The sequence below is a fragment of the Octopus sinensis genome, linkage group LG1, assembly GCF_006345805.1.
Source record: "Octopus sinensis linkage group LG1, ASM634580v1, whole genome shotgun sequence".
In the NCBI taxonomy this organism is placed as follows: Eukaryota; Metazoa; Mollusca; class Cephalopoda; order Octopoda; family Octopodidae; genus Octopus; species Octopus sinensis.
In genome coordinates this window covers 135,657,510-135,676,918 of record NC_042997.1, presented here as the reverse complement: position 1 = coordinate 135,676,918, position 19,409 = coordinate 135,657,510, and positions in this window count along the sequence as shown.

Sequence of the window (19,409 nt, the reverse complement as noted above, 5' to 3'; positions counted from 1 at the left end):
ATGTATAGGTGCAGGTGTACGTGCGTGGTACGAAGTTTGCTTCGAAACTACATGGTTCCGGATTCAGTCCTACTGCATTGCACCTTGGGAAAGTATCTTCTACTATTGCCTCGGGCCGACCAAAACCTTGTGGGTGGATTTGGTAGACGGAAAATGAAAGTAGCTCGTTGTATATATCTATTTATACATACCCCCCCGCATATATATATATATATATATATATATATATATATATATATATATATATATATATATACATACAGGTTTAGCCAAAAGTTACCTGACAGTAAAGTAAAACCATTTAATTTCAAAATTTATTATGTTTAAAAACTGAATGAATTTAATAAAAACATCTAAATATGAAACATCATGAAAATTGTTCAAACTGAAATTCTTCTTGAGCGACATACTTTTCCATTCGAGTCAATATATTATTACACACTGTATTTATGGAACTTTGATTTACTCTCGGTTCATTTTTGGCCAACCCTGTATGAAGATTGGCTTGATTTAATTTAATCAGGTTAGTTTACCATTAAACAGCAGATGAAACGGTGCATCGTATAAGAAATTACAGGGTAAATGTTTTTTAAATTTTCTCCTGTTTACGGAATTGACTTTTATTTGCGGTTGAAGCTTTGGCTGTTATTTCTAGTGGGTGAATGGCCTATTATGGCCGTTCCTTGATTGTTGATGTTGAACTTAAAAATGGTCTATGACTATTTAATTTTTTCCCACTAGGCCGCTGGTGGCAAAAAAATTCTACAAAATTTTTTTAGCCACCCTATATTGATTAATTATGAATTTTCTGGTTAATTCCGTAATGGAATCGACGGCTTATATTTATTTGCTGCCGATAAATTTGGCGCGAGTGCGATGATTTGAAAATTTTAGGTCAGATATCACCTTGGCAGGGTCGGAAATGCCTCGTGAAAATATCTGTTCCGACTTGTGGCTATTTCTTACTGAAGAATCTGAGGGCCTATGGAAGATTGGCTTGATTTAATTTAATCAGGTTAGTTTACCATTAAACAGCAGATGAAACGGTGCATCGTATAAGAAATTACAGGGTAAATGTTTTTTTAATTTTCTCCTGTTTACGGAATTGACTTTTATTTGCGGTTGAAGCTTTGGCTGTTATTTCTAGTGGGTGAATGGCCTATTATGGCCGTTCCTTGATTGTTTATGTTGAACTTAAAAATGGTCTATGACTATTTAATTTTTTCCCACTAGGCCGCTGGTGGCAAAAAAAAATTCTACAAAATTTTTTTAGCCACCCTATATTGATTAATTATGAATTTTCTGGTTAATTCCGTAATGGAATCGACGGCTTATATTTATTTGCTGCCGATAAATTTGGCGCGAGTGCGATGATTTGAAAATTTTAGGTCAGATATCACCTTGGCAGGGTCGGAAATGCCTCGTGAAAATATCTGTTCCGACTTGTGGCTATTTCTTACTGAAGAATCTGAGGGCCTATGGAAGATTGGCTTGATTTAATTTAATCAGGTTAGTTTACCATTAAACAGCAGATGAAACGGTGCATCGTATAAGAAATTACAGGGTAAATGTTTTTTTAATTTTCTCCTGTTTACGGAATTGACTTTTATTTGCGGTTGAAGCTTTGGCTGTTATTTCTAGTGGGTGAATGGCCTATTATGGCCGTTCCTTGATTGTTTATGTTGAACTTAAAAATGGTCTATGACTATTTAATTTTTTCCCACTAGGCCGCTGGTGGCAAAAAAAAATTCTACAAAATTTTTTTAGCCACCCTATATTGATTAATTATGAATTTTCTGGTTAATTCCGTAATGGAATCGACGGCTTATATTTATTTGCTGCCGATAAATTTGGCGCGAGTGCGATGATTTGAAAATTTTAGGTCAGATATCACCTTGGCAGGGTCGGAAATGCCTCGTGAAAATATCTGTTCCGACTTGTGGCTATTTCTTACTGAAGAATCTGAGGGCCTATGGAAGATTGGCTTGATTTAATTTAATCAGGTTAGTTTACCATTAACAGCAGATGAAACGGTGCATCGTATAAGAAATTACAGGGTAAATGTTTTTTTAATTTTCTCCTGTTTACGGAATTGACTTTTATTTGCGGTTGAAGCTTTGGCTGTTATTTCTAGTGGGTGAATGGCCTATTATGGCCGTTCCTTGATTGTTGATATATATATATATATAACATTATTGGTGAATTGAAGAAATGGAGCTGAACGCAGATTGAACAGAAATCGTTTTATTTCATTCTACACGTGTTTCGAAAGGCACAAATTACCAAAATCCGATTGAATAATGGGACCATATTGTGTCTTTCTCATCAGGAAGAAAAAAGGAAATCCGTTGGAAACACAAAAACAGAACAGAGGCGGAGCAAATAACAAATCGGACTGTGCTCCTAAGAGCCCATGGCGAAACTGTTTATCAGTGTATGTTGAGAACCGGTGGCTGAAGAATTCAACGGGTCAGGCATCGGTCAATCATGTGGGTGAGGGTGTATAGATGTTCTTTGTGACCGAGAATAAAGTTCTGACTATTTAAGGAATATTGGATGTTTTATAAGGGGCGAGAAAAAATCTACTTAGAGACGTGTGTGTGTGTATACTGTTCTATATATGTGTGTGTTGGCGTAGGGGTAGAAAACATTTTTTGTGTACGTGTGTGCGTTTGATCGTTCGGCTGTCAGTGGCTACTGCCGTGATAACCGTTGGGTGGCAGAAAGAAAAAAATAAAAAAAATATATATATATTATGTTTTATGTGTGTGTGTGTTCATCTGAGCCTGCCTTGTCAAGGAAACCCCCCGCTGTGAGAAAACCAAGCCCCGTTTGTCTTACAGGAGTAATTCCCCTTGCAGTGGTTAATCGTAGATATCTTAAAGGGTATTTCAGAATTTGTTACCAAGGGCTATGGGTGCCGGTATTATCCGCACCAACGCACGGTTGCAACGCCAGATGGTTGTACCTCCAACCGTGCTGTTTACTGCTGTGATTTTTGCTACTAAGGTATCGGTTAAACTTTTGATTAATCTACTACAAGATTATTCATCTTTCTATTTCACATTATATATATATATATAATATATATATATATATATATATATATATATGCATACATATATGCATACATATATATATATATATATATATATATATATTTATATATATGTATGTATGTATATACATGTACGTATATCTATGTGTGTGTGTGCCTAACCCTAACCCTAAGTCGCCATTACCATCTGACAACCACACATGCATGTAAGCAGCTGTGCGTATGTATTTACGTAGGGGCTGAATAGCATGCCTATGGTAAGTACTGGTTGAGAATCATTAAAAATTTCGGTTCGAATCCATCGGAAACCACCTTCCCTTTCCCTTATTAAAAGTTTATATTAAGATCAATAAGATTCTGTTAGCATTTAAAGTTACTTGCGTGCATTTCACATCAATTTAATTCTATTTTCAATTCGGTAATGTTTAGACAGATGCAATGTAGATATTGATGCACCCTTGATAATATTTAAAACCCTACAGATCTTTGCATTTTTGATATCATACTAGTTTTACTGATACGAACGAAACACAGTATCGATCTGCAGTTGTTGATATCGTTTTCCATTATCATATGAACTTTCACACATTACAATCTTCCATACAATTGCGGTCAGGAATAATTTTGACTTCTCACCATAAGTTGTCAATTATTTTTTCTGAATAAGATTCCATATGTTACCACTATAATACCGTACTTATAGAAAGTGCAGATAATGAATATAACTAATTAGTAGTGTGTTATTAATTCTAAATAAATGTAATCCAATTGATTATACGTGTGAAATTTCACTATTTTCATCGAGAGTACCATAATTCACTTCTTGTTACTAAGAAATTTATACAGGCTGCTATATTTGTTTAATATTTACAAATAAGCGAGTCCCCATTGGTAATGAATTTTATAATTGTATTCTCTATAAAAGTGTCATTCAAGTGTTCTGTCGTCAGTACACTATAATCACATTTAGCAAAAAACAATATTTTGCTATAAATAATGGATAATATTGTGATAATTGAAATTCTAAATATACAATAAAACATAATACAGTTCTGTATTTGAGATATGAGGAATTATGAAGATTATTTACGTTTGACGGATGTTTGTCCCTATCTTGTTTTCGGCTGATGTACTCCCCAGCCTTCATCAGGTGTTCTATGGAAATTTCGAATCTGGGTTCTCATTCCTAAGGTATTTTTCCGATGTTATTATTATTATTCAGGTCACTGTCTGGAATCCAACACGGAATGTTGGTGTTAGTTGCCTGCACTCTTAACCACTACACCATATGCCCGGAGTGAATTTTAGGGCTTATGAATCTAATATTTTCCTATACTTCCTTAATACAGGTTCCCATATGCTACTCCTATCTGCACAAGGTCTGCTTAGAAGGTTATTATATCCTAGCATATGTGCTGCCTCTTTTAGCTTTCGTATTTTCTAGTGGCGTTCTCTGTTTATTATTTTAACTTCATCCCACAGGGGGAGGTGATCTCCGTTTTTCCATACATGATCAGCTATACCTGATTTATCAATATTTCCACGTGTTACAGCTCTGCAATGTTCGTCTACACTTATTTTGAGGGGGCAGTATGTTTCGGTTTTGTATAACCTTCCACAGATGCACGGGATGGAGTAAACGCAGTTTTTGATCATATTCTCTTTTGTTGGTGGTTTTACTCGAAGGAGACATTTGTGAAGTGCTGTATTCCTCTTGAATGCTGTCCTGATGTCATATGGGCCGCGTATCTTTTGTATCTTTTCGGAGAGGTTTTCACATAGGGTAGACAGACTGTAGTCAGTTTATGGGTTTCAACATCTCTCCTCTTCATAATTGGAGTAGATAGTATATTTCGGGGGTAGTTGTTGCTTAATAGCTTGTTACTTAGCTTGGTCATTTCTTCGTGGTGTGTGTCATGATCGCTACATATATTCTTCGCTCGATGTTTTAGCCAATGAGCAATCCCTCTTTTTACACTGTATGGATGGTGTGAATTGAAGTTGAGGTATCGTCCAGTGAAGGTTGGCTTGCGGTATACGGATGACCTGTATCCGTACTTGGTGCGTGTTATTAATTCGTCAAGGAATGCTAGCTGATTGTCGTTTCGTTTTCTATTGTGAACTGTATGGGTGGCTTTATTGAGTTCACATAATCTAACAGTACTTGGACATCTTCCTGGTGGGGCCAGTGTATAAAGGTGTCATCAACATATCGCAGCCATAGTGTTAGTTTTAGTGGTATTGATCCTAAAGCCAAATTCTCAAAGAATCCATGTACATATTGGCTACTACCAGTGTTAATGGTGAAGACATAGCTAAACCCTCTTCTTGCCGATATATATCTCTGCCCATTCTGAAGTTGGTAGTTTCTACACAGACGGTCAATATTTCCATCAAGTATAGCTGATCATGTATGGAAAACTAGAGATCACCCCCCCCCCGCTGCGTGATGGAGTTAAAATAATAGACAGAGAACACCACTAGAAAATACGAAAACTAAAAGAGGCAGCACATATGCTAGGATATAATAACCTCCTAAGCAGACCTAGTGCAGATATGGGAACCAATATTAAGGAAGGATAGGAAAATATTAGATTTATAAGCCCTAAAATTCACTCCATAATTGCCCACGAGCATATGGCATAGTAGTTAAGATCGCGGGATACTAACCCCAACATTCCGTGTTGGATTTCAGTCAGTGACCTGAATAATAATAATAATAACATCGGGAAATAACTTAGGAATGAGAACCTAGGTTCGAAATTCCCCTAGGGCAAATGATGAAAGCTGGAGAGTAATCAGCCGAAACGTTGTGTTAACAATAAACAAGACGAAGAGAAATATCCGGCAAATGTAAACGATGTAAATAATATACTACAAAAGCTATTTAAATCTTATATACCGCACTTGACTGATTCAAATACATGTACAATTTTAACTTTGGGCATGAAGATGAAACAAAAATATACTTTAAATCTACATTGCTTTCAAGTAGTAAAATCAGCAAAAATCAGTTTCAAGAGATGGAGAGAAAGTTTTGAAACAATTTTTAAGAATTTTAGTAAAGCATCTTAACTAAAGTCAAGCTTCTTAACTAAAGTTACAAGCAGCTTCTTATAAAATTTACTGCACATCACATTATAAAAATAAACTGAAGTCTCCTACATTATTCTACTTTTGAAGTAGTCTCGGTCTAAAATAACGGTTTACATTTGAAGTAACACAAAAGTATTCAGAAGTATTACAAAATATAATCGGGATGTATTATCTTTATATTAGTTTAGCCTACAGGACGGGTTAGTGCCCTGGCCATCGTCATCACTTCAGACGAGAGACTGACGCTGATACATTCCATTTATATAGATGCAATTTGGTAGCAACTGTAAAACAAATACAAGGAGCTAACAACAGGGAGCGGACATTCTACAAAGAAAAGTCTAGGCGTAGTGGTTAATGCACGTCTGGTAATGTGTGTGGAGTGATCATGAAAGACGATAGCAAGAGAAACAACTGAGTTGTAGGTGTCTACGTGGAAGTGGCAACCCCTGTGAGGGTATAATATAATAATATCGTTGAAATATAGCAATAACGACTCACGTTTTTACTATACTTGGACGGAATTATGATATTACTATATTATTAGCTCTCTGTACTTGTTTTATAATTGCTGCTATAAAAATGGAACATACCAGCGTCAGTCTGTGGTCTAAATGGCTGCGAAGGTCAGGGTACAGTACTACGTTTTGTAATACTTTTGAATAATATACCTTCCAATGTAAAGCGGCACTTTAGTCTGAGAGGAGAGGAATTCAGTTTATCTTTATAATATATGAAGTAAAGTATATAAGTAGCTGTCTGTGAGCCTCTTGATGCTTTTCTGGTTGAGATGCTTTACTAAAATTCTTAAAGCTCGTTCCAAAAGTTTCTCTTCAAAAAGTATATGTAGAAACTTATGAAATTACCATTCACAGGCCGTAGAACGTCTCTGTAGTAGTTCACATTGTCTGATAATACAGACATAGCCTTGCCCAAATGCATCAATCAATTAATATTGATGTTTTTTCACCGTTGTTACAATCATCTGAAATGGAACTGCCAATGTGCGATATTCGAGCAATTTTGCTATCCAACTTCAAAAAAGAAAAAGAAATGACGTAAAGCAGCTGATACTGCGCGCGATTTCAACGAAACATTTGGTGAGGAAATGACCAGTGAGTGATCAGCTGCAAAATGGTTTAATAAAAAACGTTCTTCGCAGTGGTTGGACCAAAATGAAGCACCGAAAAATTTCTCTAAACCTGATCGCTTCAAAAAGAAGGTTATGGTGACTGGTGGTGTACTACTGGACTCATTCACTATAACTTCTTAAAACCCGGAAAAACCATTACTGCAGAAACATATTGCGATGAAATTGCCAAAATGAACGAAAAACTGCTACCCCTCTGTCCCATCACTGATCAACAGAAGACCGCCAATCATTCTTTATGACAATGGTCGACCTTACGTTTCGTTAATGACGCTCCAGAAGTTGAGGGAACTTGACTACAGAGTTCTTCCTCACCGAACTTACTCCTCAGACATTTCTCCTACCGACTACCACTTTTCCGAGCACCTTGATGGTTTCCTGCGAAAGAAGGAGTTGAAAAATCAAACCGATGCTGAAAGTGCATTAAAACAGTTCATCAGCTCCAGAACTCCAGATTTTCTCCTTACCGGAATAAACAAACTTGTAACTCGTTGGCAAAAATGTATTGATTGTAATGGTAATTACTTTGATGAATAAAATTTCGGCATTGCGATGAATTTCATGTTTTGCAAAACGTTGCTTACTTCTGTCTAAACGCAAAGTATGCACTGGTGTACAGAAATATTATCTCAGACACACATATATAAATTATATAGATGGATATAAAAACAATATACCCAAACAACATTTTACGTATCTTTTTCCTGGAATATTTGTATGAAGGCTTTTTCTGATGGAATATGTACAGCTCTGTAAGTATGAATTATATTCACATGCCGATGTTTTTCAGTAGATTTTCAAAGTGTAACACATTTAGCATATATCGTTTTCATCCCCCACGCAGCAATGACTCACTAACAGAAAATATCCTTCCACTCGTATTAAAGGCATGCTTATCGATTTATTCCGGCTCAGCATCTGTACAGTTTCTTATTCACTCTGAACAAAGCTGATATCGTTTTCTTTTCAACATATGGAAGATAGCTTTATTGGTTTCTATCTTGTCTCATTGCTTCAGATGTGGTCACTTTTGTCACAAGTAATATTCATACGTAAGTTACTCTGTCATATGCGACCACATTATAATTTTGGCAGTATCGCATCTGATTATTGTTTCCAAAGGTCAAATATTATACAGTTATGGTAAAACAGATTTTCCCAATTTCTTATTACGCAATACTATTTTAAAATACCCATCAATCATAGCTCTTTGAAAGGAAATCGATTTTCCTATTAAACAGAATGATAAAGAGAGGCAATATATGTAAGATGAATGAAATATTTGATAGACAATTTCAATTAACACCAATTATTTGAAATTGTGAAGTTACAAGCGGTTGAATGAGACATCCGTAAAATGTGACACCATCACATTATTTTAAGTAAATATTTCCGAATGAAAATAAAAGTTCTCCAGAATATTTATATCTGTATTGTCTCTATGTACACAGAGGTCGAATCAATTAACAAAAAAAAAAGAAACTAAGCAACACAACACCCACCATCAGCAACATATGAGCCATCGACATTCAACTCTTTCCTCTTGGATATTATCCTTTTACATAAAATAATAAAAAAATAACTTCATTCATAGATTGGTAAAATAGTCTATCTAAATTTATTGTGTCCAGCAAAGAATATTCTTATTTTAATTTACATGTTCTCAAAGGTATTTGTAGAATTCACTAATCATAATTTGACTGGATATCAAAGTATTTATCAGCAATGGTTTTTAATTTGACGATCCAGTATATAGTTGCTTTAAACCCTAAATTGGGTAATAGCTACATTTTGCGGAGAGTTTCCTGAAACAATCCCAGTCCAGATGCTTGGCTCATTTATTTGGCTGATTGATCCACATTATATAATTTATATTTGATTTATATTTTATTGACGTTGGAAGAACGACAGTACTCTACCAGATTCGAGGTTCCAAAGGAAAAGAAGAAATTAAGCCCTCCAAAAAACTTAATTTTGAACATTACCACTTCTACCAGCTTATTGTTATCTTTTCAGAAATATTGTAGTAATATAAAAATAAATAATTATGTATATATATTTAAATATAAACAGGTGTGGCTATGTGGTAAGAAGCATTCTTCCCAACCACATGGTTCAGGCTTCAGTCCCACTGCGTGGCACATTGGGCTAGTGTTTTCTACAATAACCTCAGACCGACTAAAACCTTGTGAGTGAATTTGGCAGATGGAAACTGAAAGAAGTAAGTCGTATATATATATATATATATATATATATATATGCATGTGTGTATGTCTACGTAAGTGTGTGTATGTATGTGTCTATGTGTGAGTGTGTGTATGTATGTGTCTATGTGTGAGTGTGTGTCTTTGTCTCGTTGTTTGTCCCCCACTACCGCTTGACAACAGGTGTTTGTATGTTTGCGTCCCAGTTACCCAGCGGTTCGGCAAAAGAAACCAATAGATTATGTACCAGCTCAAACAAGAAGTCATGGGGTCAATTCATTCGACTAAAACCTGAAGGCGGTGCCTCGGCATAACCTGAATCTAATGACTGAAACAAGTAAAGGTAAAGATTTATGGTAAAGATCATTCCAGTGAGCTTATCGACATATAAAAATGTACGTCCAAAGATAACAAAATTGAATTCAGTTGCCGGATAAGAGATTATCTGTTGTTAGTGGCAGAACGGTGTGGGTGGGAGATGGAAAGCCTTCCGGCGTCTCACCTTAATTAAGTGGCATTGTATATAAGAAGAGATTTTGAGCTGTTGTGCAATTTCCGACTCGTTTTCTCCCATTCTTAGATATCTGACCGAGGTAGCTTTTAAAAATAAGTGCTTCTTAATTCTTCAATATTTCAATGTGTGAGGAGTTACGTAAGACAATGCTTCAAGTTATAGAGATTTATTTATTTAGCTAAATATGAAATGCATGGCATAAAAAGATAGAATATAAAAATTTCAAATAGAATATAATATGCATTAAGTAACATAAATCTTTCGATCTGATTTCTAAAGGGTAATTTTGGCAGATGTAACTACCAATATATTGATTATGAATGGAACATGCATGCCAAATATTTTGACCAGCTAAATGCTTAACAAAATTATTCATCTTGTAAACAAATAAGTGGTAGCATACTCAGTAGCAAGAGTGGAAATTCTGACCAGACCAAACCAACGATATGTTTTGGTTTCTTTGAAGAAGTTAATACGAGGAAAAGAAATGTTCCAAAAATATGCTTTCCTTACGAGATTACTTTTTTCTTTTATTTGCAATAATCAATTATTTGCATGCAAGAAATATTTATTTTCTAATACTTGAGTAATCCTAAATCCTCCAGAAAAGCTCCATACGTATTCTTATACTTAGGGTATATAATATATTTAGAATGCATAAGACTTGGTCTTTATTTTACCATTACGGTCTTCTGTCTCGCTGTTTTATTACGTCATTCTTTCAAATCAATAAATTCAAATAACATCAGTAGTAGCATATGCATTTCGCAAAGAAAAGAATAACGGAGGCCTAACCCAGTACATCGAATTAGCCATTAACAAAGATAGCTGAAAATGTTATCCACATTTTTAGCTGTAGAAGTTATATCAACAACGCTACAAGGAATTTCACTGCATCTGATCAAAAATACCAGTACCTACATAAATCAGTTGTTACATTAATAGATAAAGGAGACTCCCAACAGAATAAATTGAGCATGTGTTTTATTCGAAAAGAATCACGAAGTACTCTTTCCTCTGCACACGATTTAGAATTGTTATACCTCAGAAAACCATTCAAACAAATATATTTTGGAGGAACTAAATAAAAATAGAAAGCTCTAGAAGTTCATTCATTCTGAGAAATTAGTGAGATTAATATTAGGTTGTTCCGAAAATAACGACCGCTCTAAGTTTTGTACTTTGAAACGTAATTTTATCATAGTGTTTTAATTATATCTTAGGTGAAATTCGACATACTTAATAATGGATGTATGCGCCTTAATAATTTTCTACTTATTTCAAACTGATAAAAATTATTGAAGCGTTAGCGCCCTTAATTATGAACATGACAAAAAAGGACCTTCGCTAACTTTTCTTGCATGAGTTCAAGATTGGGCACAATGTCTCAAAAGCTGCTGCCAACACCAATAGAGCCTGCGGAGAGGGATCCACAAGTGATCTCACAGCACGAAGGTGATTTCAGAAATTCCGTAGTGGTGATGAGAACCTTGAAGATGAAGACAGTAGAGGACGGTCATGCAGTCTTGACAATGAACAATTAAAAACAATTGTTCAACTAAACCTACGTCAGAGTAGCAGAAAAATGTCTGAGGCACTTGGTGTCGGTATTATAACGGTTTTACGCAATCTGCAGTAGGTTGGTGAGGTGAAAAACTCGATAAATGGGTACCACATGAGCTAAATGAAAATCAAAAAGTTCGGCGTTTTGAAGTATGCTTGATGCCCTTTCGTGCGAAACACCAATGATCCTTTTCTTGACTGAATAGTCACTTGTGACGAGAAGTGGATCCTTTATGTAACTGAAAACGATCAAGTCAATGGATTGATTGTGATGAGTCCCCTAAACATTTTTCAAAGCCAAAGTTGTGTCAGCAAAATATTATGGTGACTGTGTAGTGGTCTGCAATTGGTGTTGTCCATTACAGCTTTCTAGAAGCCTATCAAAACATTACAGCAGAAGTTTACTGCAATGAACTTGCTGAAATGAATGCTCATTTGCAAACAAATTAGACTTGCATTGGCGAATCGGCGTGGTCCAGCTCTGCTCCACGATAATGCAAAGCCACATGTTGCAAGAATGACGCTGCAGAAACTCACTGATTTGGGATACGAGACTTTACCACATCCTCCATATTCCCCTGAACTTTAACCCACTGACTACCATTTTTTAAAACACGTTTTTAACTAATAAAACTTCCAGATTCAAACCAGAAATTGAATCAGCTTTCAAAGGCTTTTTTAGCATCAAAGCCAATACGTTTTTATCAACGAGGCATAAATATCTCACTGACTGGTGGCAGAGATGCATAGATGTTCACGGCTCATACTTTGACTAATCAAAACGTTTCTATTGTTAATTTTTCCAGAATAAAATTATGTTTCTGAAATGGGTCATTATTTTCGGAACAACCTAATGTTTGTGCTTCTCTCTCCCTCTCTCCCACTCCTTCTCTGTATCTATATACAAAATGTATCTATATCTATATACAAAATTTACCTATACTCATAACGGGTTTATTTTATGATTTCCTGAAGTGGAAGGGAATGTGCCAGTTATCCGGTTGCTATTTAGATTAAACAACAAAGTATGTTAGGGAAATGTGAATATAAAACACATTTCAGAAGACTGAAGTTTTTCTGGATAGATTATTGAATGACACTCTTGTAGTTGAGACAATATCGGACAACGAAATGATGAAGGACTCAAGTCATGGAAAAAAAACTTCATTGGAGATGGTATGTTGTTAGCACATTCCGAGGAGACGAGGCCACTCTACGTGTGCTAGACTAGGAACACTGAGATTGTTAATCAACCAGATCATTAACTTCTAGATGGCTTTATGTCTATGTTGCAGTAATCTCTCAGTTTTAGGAGTGTTATAATACTGTAAGTCTCCCTTAAAGATTGTAGGGAATCATCAGTTTGTTGAGGTTGAAGAATATTCCATTTCCAAAGATAAAGGCTAGTCTTTAGGATTTCGACTTTTTACATTATTAGTAACATCTCCAAGAGATATCAAAGTTAATGAACTATAAAACGTTGTACCTACTTTCATGGTTTTATTTGCAATTGCCTAAGATCAGGGAGGGTGACAAAGTTGTTCCCTTTAAAAATGTGGCCAATGCGTACCTTACTTTTCAGAAACATATAGCTCCACCCATATAATAAAGAAATATTTCCTAGGTAGCATAAGAATGGGACCTGTGGTTGGATGATGGAAGAGGAGGGAAACATTATTTCATCTTAAGAGTTGGTTGACTGATAATCTAGAGAAAGGAAAATTACGCCTCCTAACAGAGTACACTGGAATTTATGTTGCGTGGTCAAAGAGAAATATATCTTAGCAAACTTTCATACATTAACTGACAGTAATTTATCGAACCAAAAATGAAGAGAAGTCTAAAGTCCATAAGCGGGTAGTTTATCAAAGTCTACGTGAGAGGAATGGTTAAATGCTTGCTTGGACAGATTTCCCTAGACAAGAGAGTATTAATAACTGCCATACAAGAGCAGGATACGAAGGCTGTATGGTATTTCTTGAGAAGATTCAAGGAATGAAGGTATTGGAAAAATGATTGGTTATTTTTCTCTCCATGTCTTGTAGATGATGTTCTTAGCAAGTACTCTGTAATTCCGCGACGTAGGTATACGTGAACAATTTGTGAAAGTTTGAAATTACAATTTTGGGTTCTGAGAGGGGCATCAGAGGGTCGTCATGCTTAAGAATATAATATCTGTCAGCTGTTTAGCTATTTTGAAACATCAAAAGTGAAATACACTAAACTTGTGTGACTGAAATATGTTTTAATTTCATTATGTTAGAGATAAATTTTGATAAATCTGATAAAGTCAATTTCTTGGATCCACTCTGACCGCAGTATATGGGTCGTTGTCATGTGTTCTGGTAGTGGGTGGATCCAGCACATCGAGATTGTAGGGCATAGCAGGTTCAATGCCGTGTATGCCTCCCCAGAATGTTCAAAACGGTCATACACCGTCGGTACATGGAGTGCATGAGGCGGTTCACAATAGCCATTGGCACCTGTGCCCACACCCTGAAGAAAACTGTTCTCAGATCCTCACGAGTTGTTGAGCTTCGGACCGCCTGGTTCAGCCGTCGCTGGATTTCATCCCACAGGTGTTCAATTGGGTTCAAATTGGCACCGAGAGCTGGCTACGGCATGGTTCTCACCTTGTTCTGACGCAGGAAGTCCATGGTGACCCTGGCCGGGTGGGAGGGAGAGTTGTCCTGCCGGAACACATGGGTATGTTGACGCTTAAAGAAGGGCACGATGTGCGGTCTTAGGACCTGGTCAACATAGCGCTACAGTGATTCCATTCTTTCTGCCTGCACCAACATTTTGGAACACACGTGGCTCAGTTCTCTGATTCAAGCCTATAGCACCCTAAACCGTGATGCTTTGGCTACCCCACGCATCCCTCTTGATGACGCATGCGTCTCTGTAGCGTTCACCCCTCCTACACCACACCCTGACTCTGCCATTCGAGGTGGAAACGCAGTACCGGCTCTCGTCAGAGAAGACCTTCATTGTAGATACCGCCAATATCGGTGCTGTATAGCCCACTATAGTCGTGTCTGACGGTGGCGGTCGGTGAGGACAGGCCTTCGAGCAGGACGACAGCAACGTAGATTGTTGGCAACCACTACCATGTCACCGCTGGTGGGTAGCTGTCCAGTGTGAATGGTCTCGCGAGCTGTCACGCTGGTCGGTATGAAGCCATGACGGGGATGTTGCGGGTGAATGAAGTGTCCTGCCTGGTCTGGTCGTGGTCACCCGGGGCACCCTCTGAGGGCACGGTCTGCAATGCTGTTGGTATTGTTCTATCGCTGTTGCAGGCGATAGATGGTGCTGCCGTTGACATTGTAAGCTTTAGCAACAACCAGGGCATCCTGCCCTGCTTGCAATCGACCCGTAGTTTGCATTCTCTGCTTTACTGACAATCGGGTCATACATGATGCTACCCAAATTACGAACTGATTTTATTCCAGCCACAAGAGCTGAACGAAGAAGGGACGATACAAAGCGAAAGGGGTTGGGATCGAATGATGAAGCATTAAAAGTGAATTAAAAAATTTAACTGATTAAATATACAGATGAAATTACAATACAATACAAACACGTCACAACTGAGTGGGGCGCAGGTTCGATCCCACAAACCCGGATCCACCACTGAACCTTTCTGTTTCCTTTATGTTTTACACTCACGCAGCATTATTCACACTCAACATCCACGTCACTACCTTCCATCTTTTGTCATATATAACGGGCGACAGGCGTCTCCTTTCCAGCCTTAGTTCCCTTTTAAGCTGGAAATCGAACATGTTGACCAAACCAGGGCCGGAGATGAAGGCACCCGTCGCCACTCCCCTCATTCTCATTCTCCAAACAACCTCTTTTGCCAACGCTACTACATCAAGAAAGCACATCTGTCTTCCTTATTGAAGGATGGTGGTGGAACAAACTTTATAATCGACTTGGAGGACAGCTGCACTCTTCCCAGACGTGACAGCATTCGTTCGACGTGTGTTTACGTCCCCGTAACCTAGCGGTTCGTCCAATGAGACCATTAGAATAAGTACTATACTTACAAAATATAAATCCTGACGTCGATATCTTCGCCTAAAATCCTTCAATGTGGTCTTCCCGCATGGCCGCAGTCAAATAACTGAAACAAGTATAAAAGAATAAAAGAATAAAAGATTATATGTATATATATATATGTACACACATGTACACACATGTATATGTACATTAGATTATCTTCGAGGCGTTATATCCAATCAAGAATATAAATTAAATATTCAGTTTTGAGAAAATTCATTATCTAAACTTTGTTTTATTTTGTTTTTGGTTAAAAAGCGAACGCCTGAACATAATTTAAAATATAATTTATTTCATCATTTATCATAATTACTTTGAAAGTAAAATAGCTATTTACAATGACGTTAATAGGGTTTCATTATTTTCGACGAATTATATTGTTTCCATCAATAAATTTCCGATCGATCTCTCTATTGTTCAATTTGCTTTTCTAAGAACATGTTTCTATTCTGAGAATATGTCTTTGTAAGGATATTCTCTTGACTTATTTTCCATCTATCATATTTTTGATTAATCAGCTTCAACTCGAAACAACTATTTGATGCACCTCACAAGAAGCATTGAAACACAGCGTAAACTGTACTTTCACAACACATACTAAAAATGAACGAGGAAAACTATCTGAAAGCTGAAATGACTCATTAACGTCTCTACCCCAGCACACACTATATTATTTGTCTCAGAAGAAAATCTCAAACGGAAATGTTTATTAAAAACAAGATACATAACTAAGTGCAGCAGGGGATAGCATAACACAGGGGTTCGACCTAATAGGTTACCAATGGAAGGTGTATGCATTAAATAAACTAAAGAAAGAAGTAGAATGTTAATGCCCCGGACACAGATACGTAATGGGAGACTTTGACGCCTGATAACCTATATTATGATTGCATATAGATAATAAGTTACTTTACTGTTCATATGGCCTTGATTGTAACATCAGTCTAGCACGAGGTAACTATTACGTATACATATTCACATGTAAATATTACTTCTTGGCATACTTCTCCGATTCTTTCGAAAAGATCACAAAAATTTAGACGAATATATTATAAGAATATTATTTAATAAAATGGATATGCATTGTAATAGGTTCGGTCCCAATCGGAGTACTGATAATTCAGTTGTGTATCTAGAGAGAATAATGCTAATAGGATTGTTATCATTTCTTCTACAATATTTCTATTTGGCGAAATATTGACGCTTAATGATATCTCTGGATGAGATATAATTTGATGTAAATCGCGAAGAGATAGAGTTAATTATCTTTTATATCATTTATAAGAAATGTATCAAGTTACAATATATATATATATATATATATATATACTTTATTTAAAGCAGCAGAACATTCTACAAAACCTGTTACTCTGAGTTTCGCATTGCAAAAACTGTCCGATGAACGGCAACGCGAAACTCAGAGTAACAGGTTTTGTAGAATTTTCCGCTGCTTTAAATAAAGCATATTACTCTACCACTGGTATTTGAGTACTCTTTTTTCCCACCTTGTTTCACATTTATGTGTTTAATATATATATTATCGTTTGTAGCAAATTGCTAAGTGATGATTGAGATGAGATGGTGGGTGGTTTTTTCCTGTTACTAGGTACATTTCTTTTTAATACAACTTCTCAGCAAATTTAATTCTTTTTGCTATTTCAAGAATCATGGTCAGGGAAAAGAATGTACGATTTTTGAGTCACTATAATATCAATCAAATTTTTGATGAAACGTTTTGAATAAGAAACGAGAGATGACTCTGCAGAGACATATATCTCATTTTGAATATTTTAAACATTGTTAGAAGTCAGTGAACAGTTTTTCCTCTACTTAACAATCACCAAAGCAAACAAAGGCAACTAGAAATCACCACTCACCTTTACCAAACAATAACTGTTAGGGGCTAATATAAACTCTACTAGTCTTTTTTTCATTCTCGCATCGCGCGTGAAATCAAAAGAGCTATTGCTGCTGCTGCTCTTACTACTACTACTACTACTACTACTACTACTACTACTACTACTACTACCACTACTACCACCACCACCACCACCACCACTATCACCATCACCATCACCATCCACTACTACTACTACTACTACTACTACTACTACTACTACTAATCATGTTTGTATTACAATAGTCCCTCGCAGGTTTACCTTCCAAAATCCTCCGCGATAAGTGAAAATCCGTGGAGTAGAAACAGTATTGTATATTTTTTATTATTTTTATAATTTGTATATATTTGTTTTATTATAAATGCAAAACAACACCACAGAGGAATCGACGTAAGCTTAAATAATAAACCGCGATAGGTGAACCACGATATGGCGAGGGATTACTGTACTCCTATTTGACAACAACTTTTATCTTGGGTACAAGGACACACAATTTGAAAAAAAAAGTCTCAGAACATTATCGACGCTAGACTTTTAATCGTACCCGTTTTACTGACCTTCAATTTGAACTCACTGGTGTCCATCAAATATCTGTAACATGAATATAAGACTGTATCTCAAAAGAACTACACAATATCGACTCTGGATGGATAAAAGATAAGATATACTGGCATGTCTTGAAAACAGGAATTCATTACCGTGAAATAAGCTGTCCAATGCTCAATTGTTTCTGCATGTAGCTATTTATTTCGAGAGAGCAACTTGAACGATGGCTATGTTGTAAAAATTTAAGGGACAAATGGCTAAAACGATGCCGTTTGAATTTGTTCCTAATACAATTAATATTAATCATACAAAATTATATTAAGTGAGCAATTGTTTTTCTTGGTCATATTCTTTGCCCAAACTCTTTAAATTATTATAATAAATTCATTTCAATACTGAAAGAATGATGTCTACTATATAGGTCGAGTGTGTTTTGACATTTGAAATAAAATTCGCATGAATAAAATTCATATTGTTTATAATCTTGCTAAATCTATTATGGCACGAAGAAAATGTCAAGTATATTATGAAGAAAAGATAAACTCGTCAAGATAAAGCTTGGTAACTAGGCATAATCGGTGGTATTTGTTTTACGTAGTTAACATTGACAAATAACCACTCATCCTTTATATGAAGGGTAAGCTACACGTACTACACAGTTTCCTGCTTATATAGCGTGAGGTTTTGCTCTAGGAAGATAAATGTTGTTTGTTAATATAATGTGAGAATATTTCTTCATGACATTTCTAGTTTTTTTACCACTATAGAATAATTTTGTTGTGGATATATAACTTCGTGATTACGTTTATCCAAGATCAAATCTGTCTAAAACAGACCTGTGATGAAAGGATTGTAGGCAATCATTTTGCCTTATAGGACATATTGTCTCCAGAACATACTAATCCAATGCATCCCATCACTTACAATAGCAAATGCAACTGAGGAAAACTTTGCCTGACATTTTTAGAAAGTCAAACCACTAGCTATAGCTTATAGATGGCTGGTAGAATAACTTGTTTTCTCTTGTAAACAAAAACGTTTTGAAAAGTATATATCATCAGGAATTGAATAGCATTTTTGCTATGCTGTAAGTAGGAGGACGAGGGCGAGTGGGTGGCGCAAGGCAGAGTAATGAAAGTTGCCTAATTAAAGCGGGGGAAGTTCGATTCTCTGGTTTACACCCCCAGTCGCTTTAAACGTTAAGGACCTAGCAAAAACCTTTTTTCAAATACACCACCATAAGCACCATTCAATCTCCAACAGATCCACTCTGAAATTGTCTTGCTCCTCTCCGCCCAATATAGACTCTATTATT